General features: G+C 45.7%; 1 protein-coding gene and 1 pseudogene across 3 annotated transcripts in view; one reads left to right on the top strand and one right to left on the bottom strand.

Annotated features, from left to right (window-relative positions):
• CRYAA (crystallin alpha A) overlaps positions 1-14,134 on the top strand; it is a 59,898-nt gene that overhangs the window by 1,402 nt on the left and 44,362 nt on the right. For 2 of the 3 annotated variants that reach the window (XM_063640556.1, XM_063640555.1), the window contains exon 1: positions 204-448. The gene's annotated coding sequence lies outside the window, so the exon portion shown is untranslated. Of the gene's footprint in view, positions 1-203; positions 449-14,134 lie in introns of those variants that run through there. The other variant, XM_063640554.1, reaches the window with a different exon arrangement.
• LOC129483042 (large ribosomal subunit protein mL51-like) lies at positions 5,674-6,052 on the bottom strand (annotated as a pseudogene).

Genomic DNA, 14,134 nt, shown 5'->3' with positions numbered 1-14,134 from the left:
AGGGGAAAAGTGGGCTGGAGGCGAAAGCGGAACAGTGTGGTAATCCACACGTTGCAAGAGAAAAGAAGCAGGTCGGGAACAGTCGACTGTGTACAGCTCACTCCTCAGCAAATCAGCAGTTGACATAAGAGAAGCGGATGTTGAACCTTTTATCTGTAGCCGTCTGCTTAGGAACGAAAGGAAAGGCAGCTGCTTACATGACTCAGCTTTCAGCTCATTCTTTTCCTTTTGACAGAGTGAACTGGGGTCCTGAGTTTTGTGTTCCTTTCGCAGAGGTGAGGCCAGAGAAGTGACAAGACAGATGCCAGTCCAGCAGGTGGTCATGTCCAGAAAGTGCAGCCTCAGGACACGGTCTGGGGACAAAGACTGCTGGAGAGTTGGAAGCTGGCAAGAGGGTCTCAGCTGTGAAGTCCCTGGGGTGGGGGAGAAGTGGTCGGAGAAAGCAGAGGTAAGGTCTGTGCGTGGGAACTGAACTGAAATCCACAGCTCTATTACAAGGAATTAATCTGGTTACTAGAACCAGGGTAGGTGATCAGACCAGGGCCACCAGTACCATCCACCCATTTTTCCTAAGAAAAGAAAAATAGGGCAGTCTGAGCTCTGTGAGGTGTGCGGAATGATCAGGTCCAGAGAGGCAGGAGCGTGGGACTTCATTCAGCGCCTCTTCCTCCATAGAAGCAACTCTCTGAGGCAATTGTTTGATGGAATTTTTGCTCCTGACAGGCTGCCTCACCCATTATCTTCATGTTCACATGGAATTAGTGATACTAAGAACGATGCATAGCCAATCAGCACCTTCTGTTATTTTAATGCAAATTCTTGCTAACAACTCAGGGACTGCCTCTTCCTTTTCCTTAAAAACCCACTGTAACTGCTGCTAATGGGAACATATGTTCAGGGCAGCCTAGGGGCATGTGCCCAGGTAGCCATCCTCAAGCTTTGGGCTCAAATAAACTCTATACTTAATCATATTTCCTGAATTTCATTATTTGAGGTTGACATTTTGGCAACCCATATAGGACCTGAAGCAGGCCTTCAGGGATTGCCACTACTTCATCAATAGTTGGAGCCTTGGTACCAGCACAAATGACTATTGTTTACTCGACCTCACTGGGGCTGGCAGGGGTCTCTGGTAAGGCCAGTCTTGGGATCTGAATCCTCCCAGCTTAGTTGAAGATTGAGACTTATGCACTAATAATTTGATAGGGTTGGAACTGAAACTCCACTGAAAGGTAGGAGTTTCCATTTTTATTCTCTAGAGATTCTGTTGACTGCAGATTTGTGATTCTCACTTCTCTCTGAGGTTTTGCTTGTCTTTTTAGAGTTTGCAGCCTTTTCTCTCATTCGAAATTTGGTCAAGGAGAAAGTGTCATCTTTAAAACTGGCCATATTCTGAAACTTGGTTCAACTGACAAATCTAAACATTCTTTTTCTTCTTCTTTTTTTTTTTTTTTTTGAGACAGAGTCTTGCTCTGTCGCCCAGGCTGGAGTGCAGTGGCATGATCTCAGCTCACTGCAACCTCTGCCTCCTGAGTTCAGGCAATTCTCTGCCTCAGCCTCCTAAGTAGCTGGGATTAGAGGCGCCTGCCACCATGCCCTGCTAATTTTTTGTATTTTTAGTAGAGTTGGGGTTTCACCATCTTGGCCAAGCTGATCTTGAACTCCTGACCTCGTGATCCCCCCACCTCGGCCTCCCAAAGTGCTGGGATTACAGGCGTGAGCCACCACGCTTGGCCAGTTTCTTCTTTAGTGACCAAAATTCCTCCCCTTGGGCATTTTTGTTCATTCAGAAGGAAAATCTAAATTATGGGCACTTGTGCTTCTAAAGGAGACATCATCTGCAGAAACGGCAGCTGGATTCATGGACAATGCTTATGGTGCCACCTTCTGTCAATATCTGGAAACATGGTCTCACTTAACCCATGAAGACCCCAGACTATAATAGCTAAAATGGGGTGCCTTTAAAATACCTAAATTAGTATTTTAATTTATTTAATTTCCTAGCACTCAATAGGAAAAAGCTGTGTCTAAAATTTAAAAACTGAGAGAGCTATTCTTCAATGATACTTAGAAGCTTCTAAAAGAAGTTCCGATGAAGTCATTTCTTTGCAAGAAGAAAACAAAAGATTATCTGAAATATTTCTTTTTTTTGTTTGTTTTGAGACAGAGTCTTGCTCTGTTACCCAGGCTGGAGTGCATTGGCGTGATCTTGGCTCACTGCAACCTCCGCCTCCCGGGTTCAAACGATTCTTCTGAGCTGGGATTACAGGCGCCCCCCACCTTGCCTGGCTTGTTTTGTTTTGTTTTGTTTGAGACGGAGTTTCATTCTTGTTGCCCAGGCTAGAGTGCAATGGCACAATCTCAGCTTGTTGCAACCTCCGCCTCCCGGGTTCAAGCAATTCTCCTGCCTCGGCCTCCCTGTAGCTGGGATTACAGACACCCACCACCATGCCTGGCTAATGTTTTGTGTTTTTAGTAGAGATAGGTTTCACCATGTAGGCCAGGCTGGTCTCGAACTTCTGATCTCAGGTGATCCACCAGCCTCGGCCTCCCAAAGCGCTGGGATTACAGGTGTGAGCCACCATGCCCAGCCATCCACAGTTCTTTTTAAAATTTAGAAGTAGTTTCAGGCTGGGCGAAGTGGCTCACACCTGTAATCCCAGCACTTTGGGAGGCCAAGGCGGGTGGATCACTAGGTCAGGAGTTCAAGACCAGCCTGGCTAAGATGGTGAAACCCCATCTCTATTAAAAATACAAAAATTAGCCGGTCATGATGGTGGGCGCCTGTAATCCCAGCTACTCGGGAGGCTGAGGCAGAGAATTGCATGAAACCCAGGAAGCGGAGGTTGCAGTGAGCCAAGATGGCGCCACTGTACTCCAGCCTAGGCGACAGAGTGAGACTCTGTCTTAAAACAGAAACAAACAAACAAACAAACAAAAAGACCGTGGAGGCTTTCTCCTGTTTGTTTCCAGCTGCTGCTTCTCCTTCTGCCTCTGGGATGATCCAGACTTATCTCTTTCTGCCTGTTCCCTCAGCTCCCATACATCTCTTAAGCAGTGTTTTTGGAATTCCACAATGCACACATTTCCTTTTCTCAAAAAGGGGAAAGTATATTTAAATTTGGAACAGACGCTGGGTGCAGTGGCTCACACCTGTAATCCCAGCACTTTGGGAGGCCAAGTTGGGCAGATCACCTGAGGTCAGGAGTTTGAGACCAGCCTGGCCAACAGGGTGAAAACCCTTCCCTACTAAAAATAAAAAAAGATTAGCGGGGAATGGTGGCGGGCTCCTGTAATCCCAGCTACTTGGGAGGCTGAGGCAGGAGAATCACTTGAACCTGGGAGGCAGAGGTCGGCAGTGAGCCGAGACGGCGCTATGGCACTCCAGCCTGGGTGATAAGATGGAAACTGCATCTCAAAAAAACCCAAAACAGCAACAACAACAACAACAAAAATAAAAAGAGAAGAAATAGACCAGAAAAGAAATGTTAGCTCACGCCTGTAATCCCAACACTTTGGGAGGCCAAGGCTGGTGGATCACATGAGGTCAGGAGTTCGAGACCAGTCTGGCCAACATGGTGAAACCCCATCTCTACTAAAAGCACATGTGGTGGCATTTGCCTGTATTCCCAGCTGCTCGAGAGGCTGAGGCAGGAGAATCACTTGAACCCAGTAGGTGGAGGTTGCAGTAAGCTGAGATGGTGCCACTGCACTCCAGCCTGGGCAAGAGAGCGAGATGCTGCCAAAAAGAAAAAGAAAAAGAGAAAGGAAGGAAGGGAGGGAGGGAAATTAAAAAAATAAAATGCTAACATCCAGGGAATTAGTTCAGCTGAGATCAGATCTGAAACAAGTGAAAACCCTTTAAATGCTCAAACTGCCTGCTCTGGAGCCCCTGCAGGATTTGTGAGTGCTCCAGCCTGTGGGCCAGAGGCTATGAGTCTCTGCCTTCATGTTTGCAGCCTGGGTTCAATTTCCAGTCGTGTGTTTTTTTTTTTGAGACGGAGTCTTGCTGTGTTGCCCATGCTGGAGTGCAGTGGCATGATCTTGGCTCAGTGCAGCCTCCGCCTCTCAGGTTTCAGCAATTCTCCTGCCTCAGCCTCCTGAGTAGCTGGGATTACAGGCATGCACCACCATACCTGGCTAAATTTTGTGTTTTTTGGTAGAAATGGGGTTTCACCATATTGGCCAGACTGGTCTCAAACTCCTGACCTCAGGTGATCTGCCCGCCTCAGCCTCCCAAAGTGCTAGGATTGCAGGTGTGAGCCACTGCACCCAGCCAGTCTTGTTTCTTTTTCATTTTTATTTTTAGAGACAGGGTCTTGCTCTGTCACCCGGGCTGGAGTACAGTGGTGCTATCATAGCTCAAAGTAACCTTGAACTTCTGGGCTCAAGTGATCTTTCTGCCTCAGCCTCCCAAGTAGCTAGGACTACAGGTGGGCATCACCATGTCTGGCTAATTTTTTAATTTTAATTTTTGTAAATATGGGAGTTTGCTATGTTGGCCAGGCTGGTCTCGAACTCACGGCCTCAAGTAATCCTTCTGCCTCCACCTTATAAAGTGCTGGGATTATAGGTTCAAGCCATTGCACCTGGCCATGTTTGTTTTAAATTATTCTTGTAACTCTGGACCTTTTGGGGAACACATATTTTATTCATCCTTTTTCATTCCGTGAACAGCTTTTGATTTCTTGTAGTTGCCTGTCTGTGGGGGCATACAGGGCTTTCGGACCTTTATGTATAGGTGCTCAGCTGAGAAGCTGAGGTCCTAGAACATATGGCTGGACAGAAATGTGGATTGTACTCCATGTGTAGCTAGCAAGATTTCTTTCTTTTCTTTTTCTTTCTTTTTTTTTTTTTGAGATGGAATTTCATTCTTGTTGCCCAGGCTGGAGTGCAATGGCACGATCTTGGCTCACTGCAACCTCTGCCTCCCAGGTTCCAGCGATTCTCCTGCCTCAGCCTCCCGAGTAGCTGGGATTATAGGTGCCCACCACCATGCCCAGCTAATTTTTTGTATTTTTAGTACAGAGAGGAGGGTGGGAGAAGCTGGCTTGCTGAGTCTTCTGGCTTTTGTAGCCACCCAATGAGTTCACCTTGCTGGCTGCCTAGATGGAGCGGATTTATCGGGACAGGGGAATTGCAATGCAGAAAGAGTAATTTACACAGAGCTAGCTGTGCAGGCGACTGGAGTTTTATTATTACTCAAATTAGACTTCCCAAGAATTTGCGGATCGGAGTTTTTAAAGATAATTTGGGGGGCAGGGGCTCAGGAACTGGGAGTGCCGATTGATCCGGCTGGAGATGGAGTCACAGGGAGGGCAAAGTGAGGGTTCCTTGCCATCTTCTGTTCCTGAGTGCGATGGCAGAACTGGCTGAGCCAGATAGCCAGTCTGGTGGTATCAGCTGATCCATCGAGTACAGGGTCTTGCAGAATACCTTAAGCACTGATCTTCGGATTGCAATGGTGACGTTATCCCCAGGAGCAATTTCAGGAGGTTTGGACTCACAGCCAGAGGCTGGATGACCTTTAAATCAAAATTTCTTTTTCTTTTTTTCAAAGAAGACCCATTTTATTACAGAGAGCATACAAAGCCGTTTCCTCATAAGGAAAAGTACAGCTTCCCTTCTCCAGGGTGACAGATGAGCCTTTTCTGAAGTTCTCAGCTTTCTCTTCTATCGATATTTCCCATGTCAGTTAAAGTGTAGAGATAGCTGATGTGTTTATTAAGGTTGCGCAGCTCATCAGCGAACATTCTATTTCCAACCATTTTCTTCTTTCGCATACAGCGTTGCAATTCATTCCCCTTCCAACCTTGAAGCCATATGGGGTCCCTGATCAGTTCTTTGGGGTGCTTTTCAAAGTTTCCCAGGATCCTGATGTTGTCATACACTCTGAACATGGTCCTCCTCTCGTTGCAAGGATCAACTACTTTGGGGGGTGGGAGGGTGAGCCTTGTACCGATCAATCTAGGAACACCAAGAGAGAAGCTTCTGCATGCCATACCCAGTCCCACAGGCGCCTACCTGCCCCACATAAGAGGCTCCCTGCCATTTCTCTAGTCTCCCCCTTCAACAGCACACCAAATAAGCCCAAGAATGAGGACCAGATATGGCCCTCAATAAGGCGACAGGAACCGTCCCTGCCGACTTCACACGGGTACTAACGTGAAGGTAGCCATCTTGGGCCTTAAAATTTCTAATCTTGTAGCTAATTTGTTAGTCCTACAAAGGCAGACTGGTTCCTAGGCAAGAAGGGGATCTTTCTGGGAAGCGGCTATTATCAATTTTGTTTCAGAGTCAAACTATAAGCTAAATTCCTTCCCAAGGTTAGTTGGCCTGTGCCCAGGAGTGAACAAAGACAGCCTAAAGGTTAGAAGCAAGATGGAGTCGGGTAGGTCTGATCTCTTTCACTGTCGTCATTTCCTCAGTTGTAATTTTTGCAGAGGCAGTTTCACTTTCATCTTTCTCCCATGCTGGATGCCTCCTCCGTTCCCCCTGCCCTTGGACATCAGACTCCAGGTTCTTCGGCCTTTGGACTCTTGGACTTACGCCAGTGGTTTGCTTGGGACTCTCAGGCCTTCAGCCACAGATTGAAGCCTGCACTGTTGGCTTCCCTACTTTTGAGGCTTTTGGACTCCAACTGAGCCACTCCTGGCTTCCTTCTTCTGCAGCTTGCAGATGGTGTATCATGGGACTCCACCCTGTGATGGTGTGAGCCAGTTCTCCCTAATATACTCCCCTTCATATATATGTCTATTCTGTTAGTTCTGCCCCTCTGGAGAACCCTGACTAATGCAGACCCTTGTGTAACTTTGATCTCCAAGATATGGCTTTCTAGCATTTAGCTGGCTATGTTGAAACTCTTTGTAAAAAACATTTATATATATGAAGGAAATCTCCATCTGTAAGGGCATCTCCCTCCCTGCACCCAAACTGCTAGAAACTGAAGATGGGGAAGACATTGGCTGAAGACACTGTCTTACAGTTTACATCACAGACCTTACCTTTGGTGGAGATACTTTTCCTGGCAACCTCATCTTCGCTAGGTGTAGGGACCAGCCCCACAGGGTCGGTGGGTTTTTCTCCCTATGTGCAGAGACGAGAGATTGTAGAAATAAAGACACAAGACAAAGAGATAAAAGACAGGTGGGCCTGGGGGACCACTACCACCAAGACACAGAGACCGGTAATGGCCCTGAATGTCTGGCTGTGTTGTTATTTATTGGATACAAAGCAAAAGGGGTAGGGTAAAGAGTGTGCGTCATCTCCAATGATAGGTAAGGTCACGTGGGTCACGTGTCCACTGGACAGGGGGCCCTTCCCTGCCTGGCAGCCAAGGCAGAGAGAGAGAGAGACAACTTGCTCCATTATTTCTGCATATCAGAGACTTTCACTAATTTGCTACTGCTATCTAAAAGGCAGAGCCGTCCGGGCGTGGTGGCTCACGCTTGTAATCTCAGCACTTTGGGAGGCCGAGGCGGGCGGATCACGAGGTCAGGAGATCGAGACCACGGTGAAACCCCGTCTCTACTAAAAATACAAAAAATTAGCCGGGCGTGGTGGCGGGCGCCTGTAGTCCCAGCTACTCGGAGAGGCTGAGGCAGGAGAATGGCGTGAACCCGAGAGGAGGAGCTTGCAGTGAGCCGAGATTGCGCCACTGCACTCCAGCCTGGGCGACAGAGCGAGACTCCGTCTCAAAAAAAAAAAAAGGCAGAGCCAAGTGTACAGGATGGAACATGAAGGCGGACTAGGAGCATGACCACTGAAGCACAGCATCACAGGGAGATGGTTAAGCCTCTGGATAACTGTGGGCGGGCCTGACTGATGTCAGGCCCTCCACAAGAGGTGGAGGAGTAGAGTCTTCTCTGAACTCCCATGGGGAAAGGGAGACTCCCTTTCCCAGTCTGCTAAGTAGCAGGTGTTTTTCCTTGACACTGCCGCTACCACTAGACTGTGGTCCGCTTGGCAACGGGCGTCTTCCCAGACGCTGGCATTACCGCTAGACCAAGGAGCCCTCTGGTGGCCCTATCCAGGCATAACAGAGGGTTCACACACTTGTCTTCTGGTCACTTCTCACTATGTCCCCTCAGCTTCTATGTCTGTATGGCCTGGTTTTTCCTAGGTTATGATTATAGAGCGAGAATTATTATAATATTGGAATAAAGAGTAATTACTACCAACTAATGATTGATGATATTCATATATAATCATGTCTGTGATCTAGATCTAGTATAACTCTTGTTTTTTATATATTTTATTATACTGGAACAGCTCGTGCCCTCGGTCTCTTGCCTTTTCACGTAGGTGGTTTGCCTCCTACAACTAGGCTTCTACCTACATCCTTCTTCCTTGGTTTGAATTCAGCTCTGTGCTTTTGAGATGTGAATTTTTTCTACTTTGTTTCACCTCAGTCATCCCTTTAGAAGTGCCAATTTAGTGTTGCCTAGCTAACAGTTGCTTAGGGATCATGTGAAAGGGGGAGATAAAAACTATTTGAGAGCATAATCAGGTTAAGTATAATGCCAGAACTTACTTTACAAGTTAGTTGGTCTCACTAAGATTTATCTTTGGTAGAAATGGGGAATTGGAGAGAAGATTCTTTACAAAAACTGTAAGATCTGCTTCTGTCTGTATGTCTATATGTTTATATGTGTCATGTGTATGTGATATTTCACTACCAAAATATATGAAAAAGCTATAATTAATTGGCTTAAAGAAGGGACTGCTTGGCTGGGCGCGGTGGCTCACGCCTGTAATCCCAGCACTTTGGGAGGCCAAGGTGGGTGGATCATGAGGTCAGGAGATCGAGACCATCCTGGCTAACACGGCGAAACCCCATCTCTACTAAAAATACAAAGAAAAATTAGCCAGGCGTGGTGGCGGGTGCCTGTAGTCCCAGCTACTCAGGAGACTGAGGCAGGAGAATGGCGTGAACCCGGGAGGCAGAGCTTGCAGTGAGCCGAGATTGCGCTACTGGACTCCAGCCTGGGTGACAGAGGGAGTCTGAGTCTAAAAATAAAAAGCACAGTGATGCTAGGCCAGAGTCTGGGCCCCTGTGTCTGAACAGTAGGTTTTCTTGGAGTATTGATGTGCTCTTTAATAGAAAATTAATAAGAGTTGGGCCAGGCATGGTTGTTCATCCTTGTAATTCTAGCACTTTGAGACCATGAGATTGAGACCAGCCTGGGTAGGATAGTGAGACCCTATCACTGTTATTTTAAAAATTAGGAGAAAGAAAATTGAAAGAGTTTATAAAAGGTTTTTGGGAATCTTACTTTGTATGGTCAAAGCTGACTGAGAATGGATGATTGATAATAAACTAATATAAAAGTTAAATTTTTTCTCCATTGAATAAGAATTTCATGTTGTATTAATAAGAGATAGTAAGCTGGGTGTGGTGGCTTATGCCTGTAATCCCAGCACACTGGGAGGCCAAGGTAGGTGGATCACTTGAGGTCAGGAGTTCAAGATCAGCCTGACCAACATGGTGAAACGCTGTCTCTACTAAAAATACAAAAATTAGCCAGGCGTGGTGGTACATGCCTGTAATCTCAGCTACTTGGGAGGCTGAGGCAGGAAAATCGCTTGAACTCGGGAGGTGGAGGTTGCAGTGAGCTGAGATTGTGCCACTGCACTCCAGTCTGGGCAACAGAGCGAGACTCCATCTAAAAAAAAAAAAAAAGTAAAAGATTTGTTTACCTTTTGAATAAATTGCAAAAAAAGGGGTCTGGGAGAATTTGCCTCATGCTATCTTTATTATGTCTCTGGATTGGAAACTGAGTCTCTGCTCTATTTTAGAGTAAAAGAGTTTGCTCTTTGAAATCTTTATTTTTTTAAATTTTACTTTAAGTTCTAGGGTACATGTGCACAACATGCAGCTTTGTTACATATGTATACATGTGCCATGTTGGTGTGCTGCACCCATTAACTCGTCATTTACATTAGGTATATCTCCTAATGCTATCCCTCCCCCCTCCTCCCACCCCACAACAGGCCCTGGTGTGTGATGTTCCCCTTCCTGTGTCCAAGTGTTCTCATTGTTCAATTCCCACCTATGAGTGAGAGCATGCGGTGTTTGGTTTTTTGTCCTTGCGAGTTTACTGAGAATGATGGTTTCCAGCTTCATCCATGTCCCTACAAAGGCCATGAACTCATCATTTTTTATGGCTGCATAGTATTCCATGGTGTATATGTGCCACATTTTCTTAATCCAGTCTCTTATTGATGGACATTTGGGTTGGTTCCAAGTCTTTGCTCTTGTGAATAGTGCCGCAATAAACATACGTGTGTATGTGTCTTTATAGCAGCCTGATTTATAGTCCTTTGGGTATATACCCAGTAATGGGATGGCTGGGTCAAATGGTATTTCTAGTTGTAGATCCTTGAGGAGTCGCCACACTGTCTTCCACAATGGTTGAACTAGTTTACAGTCTCACCAACAGTGTAAAAGTGTTCCTATTTCTCCACATCCTCTCCAGCACCTGTTGTTTCCTGACTTTTTAATGATCACCATTCTAACTGGTGTGTGTTGGTATCTCATTGTGGTTTTGATTTGCATTCCTCTGATGGCCAGTGATGATGAGCATTTTTTCATGTGTCTGTTGGCTGCATAAATGTCTTCCTTTGAGAAGTGTCTGTTCATATCCTTTGCCCACTTTTTGATGGGGTTGTTTTTTTTTTGTTGTAAGTTTGTTTGAGTTCTTTGTAGATTCTGGATATTAGCCCTTTGTCAGATGAGTAGATTGCAAAAATTTTCTCCCATTCTGTAGGTTGCCTGTTCACGCTGATGGTAGTTTCTTTTGCTGTGCAGAAGCTCTTTAGTTTAATTAGATCCCATTTGTCAATTTTGGCTTTTGTTGCCATTGCTTTTGGTGTTTTAGACATGAAGTCCTTGCCCACGCCTATGTCCTGAATGGTATTGCCTAGGTTTTCTTCTAGGGTTTTTATGGTTTTAGGTCTAACATTTAAGTCTTTAATCCATCTTGAATTAATTTTTGTATAAGGTGTAAGGAAGGGATCCAATTTCAGCTTTCTACATATGGCTAGCTAGTTTTCCCAGCACCATTTATTAAATAGGGAATCCTTTCCCCATTTCTTGTTTTTGTCAGGTTTGTCAAAGATCAGATGGTTGTAGATGTGTGGTATTGTTTCTGAGGGCTCTGTTCTGTTCCATTGGTCTATATCTCTGTTTTGGTACCAGTACCATCCTGTTTTGGTTACTGTAGCCTTGTAGTATAATTTGAAGTCAGGTAGCGTGATGCCTCCAGCTTTGTTCTTTTGGCTTAGGATTGTCTTGGCAATGTGGGCTCTTTTTTGGTTCCATATAAACTTTAAAGTAGTTTTTTCCAATTCTGTGAAGAAAGTCATTGGTAACTTGATGGGGATGGCATTGAATCTATAAATTACCTTGGGCAGTATGGCCATTTTCACAATATCAATTCTTCCTATCCATGAGCATGGAATGTTCTTCCATTTATTTGTGTCCTCTTTTATTTCGTTGAGCAGTGGTTTGTAGTTCTCCTTGAAGAGGTCTTTCACATCTCTTGTAATTTGGATTCCTAGGTATTTTATTCTCTTTGAAGCAATTGTGAATGGCAGTTCACTCATGATTTGGCCCTCTGTGATTGGTGTACAAGAATGCTTGTGATTTTTGCACATTGATTTTGTATCCTGAGACTTTGCTGAAGTTGCTTATCAGCTTAAGGAGATTTTGGGCTGAGACAATGGGGTTTTCTAAATATACAATCATGTCATCTGCAAACAGGGACAATTTGACTTCCTCTTTTCCTAATTGAATACCCTTTATTTCTTTCTCCTGCCTGATTGCCTTGGCCAGAACTTCCAACACTATGTTGAATAGGAGTGGCAAGAGAGGGCATCCCTGTCTTGTGCCAGTTTTCAAAGGGAATGCTTCCAGTTTTTGCCCATTCAGTATGGTATTGGCTGTGGGTTTGTCATAAATAGCCCATATTATTTTGAGATACGTCCCATCAGTACCTAATTTATTGAGAGTTTTTAGCATGAAGGGCTGTTGAATTTTGTCAAAGGCCTTTTCTGCATTTATTGAGATAATCATGTGGTTTTTGTCTTTGGTTCTGTTTATATGCTGGATTACGTTTATTGATTTGCGTATGTTGAACCAGCCTTGCATTCCAGGGATGAAGCCCACTTGATCATGGTGGATAAGCTTTTTAATGTGCTGCTGGATTCGGTTTGGCAGTATTTTACTGAGGATTTTTGCATCAGTGTTCATCAGGGATATTGGTCTAAAATTCTCTTTTTTTGTTGTGTCTCTGCCATCCTTTGGTATCAGGATGATGCTGGCCTCATAAAATGAGTTAGGGAGGACTCCCTCTTTTTCTATTGATTGGAATAGTTTCAGAAGGAATGGTACCAGCTCCTCTTTGTACCTCTGGTAGCATTCAGCTGGGACTGCAGGTGCCCACCACCACATCTGGCTAATTTTTATATTTTTAGTAGAGACGGGGTTTCACCATGTTGGCCAGGCTGGCCTCAAACTCCTGACCTCAGGTGATCTACCAGCCTTGACCTCCCAAAGTGCTGGGATTACAGGTGTGAGCCACCATGCCAGGCCGTAAACCACTTTTCAAAAAGAATCAAAGTAAAACAATAATTGTCTACGGATGACAAAAGACTTATAGTAACCATAGTTAAAGATGCCTGTGACAAGGAAAATTGGTTATTTCTGTGGCATCCAACAATGTAACATCATAATCATAATTATGACTGATAACATATACCAGGACATATCAAAATTTTAGATATCTCATATGATTTTGGAACAAATATTGATAACACATTTATAGTTGTGTCATACACATATAACTCAAAGAAAGTTAAACACTATTGTTTATTTGACAATGCTTCCTGTATGATTCTAACATACCAAGTAAGCCTACTATTTGGATTTCCAGGCGTTTCTATTTGTTATGTCCAGGTTATGTCCATATTAGTTCAGGTCAAAAAGACTTAATTTTAGAATTTGAAATTTGATTTTCGGGTGGGTACAGTGGCTCACACTGGTAATCCCAGCACATTGGGAAGCCAAGGAAGGCAGATCACTTGAGCCCAGGAGTTCAAGACCAGCCTAGACAATATGATCAAGCCTCATCTCTAAAAAAAAAATTTAAAAATTAAGCCAAGTCCTTCCCCTCCTTCCTTCTTCCCCATACTTCTCTCTCTCTCTTTCTCTCCTTCTCTCCTTCTCTCTCTTTCTCTCTTTCTTTCTCTCTTTCTTTTCTTTCTCTTTGTGGCGGTCTCCCTCTGTTGCCCAGGCTGGAGTGTGGTGGCGTGATCTCGGCTCGCTGCAGCCTCCCTGCATCAGGCTCCCGTGGGTCTCCTGCCTCAGCCTGCCAGGTGCCTGGGGTTGCGGGCGCATGCCGCCACGCCTGGCTGGTTTTTGTGTTTTTGGTGGAGACGGGGTTTAGCCGTGTTGGCCGGGCTGGTGTCCAGCTCCTGGCCTCGGGTGGTCTGCCCACCTCGGCCTCCCGGGGTGCTGGGATTGCAGACGGAGTCTCGCTCACTCAGTGCTCGGTATTGCCCGGGCTGGAGTGTGGTGGCGTGGTCTTGGCTCACTGCGGCCTCTGCCTCCCGGCCGCCTGCCTTGGCCTCCTAGGGTGCTGGGATTGCAGCCTCTGCCTGGCCGCCGCCCTGTCTGGGAGGTGGGGAGCATGTCTGCCTGCCGCCCATAGTCTTCAATGTGGGGACCCCCTCTGCCTGGCCGCCCTGTCTGGGAAGTGAGGAGCACCTCTGCCCGGCCGCCCATCATCTGGGAAGTGAGGAGCATCTCTGCCTGGCCGCCCCCTCTGGGAAGTGGGGAACGCCTCTGCCTGGCCGCTGTGCAACCTTCCAAGTGTGAAGTGACAGCCTTTCTGCAGGTGTACCCAACAGCTCCGAAGAGACAGCGACCATCGAGAATGGGCCATGATGATGATGGCAGTTTCGTCGAAAAGAAAAGGGGGAAATGTGGGGAAAAGAAAGAGAGATCAGATTGTTACTGTGTCTGTGTAGAAAGAAGTAGACATAGGAGACTCCATTTTGTTCTGTACTAAGAAAAATTCTTCTGCCTTGGGATGCTGTTAATCTATAAACTTACCCCCAACCCTGTGCTCTC

Source organism: Symphalangus syndactylus, chromosome 5 (assembly GCF_028878055.3).
Source record: "Symphalangus syndactylus isolate Jambi chromosome 5, NHGRI_mSymSyn1-v2.1_pri, whole genome shotgun sequence".
NCBI lineage: Eukaryota > Metazoa > Chordata > Mammalia > Primates > Hylobatidae > Symphalangus > Symphalangus syndactylus.
Note: the sequence above shows the minus strand (reverse complement) of the source record. Positions and strands in the feature narration are given on the sequence as shown.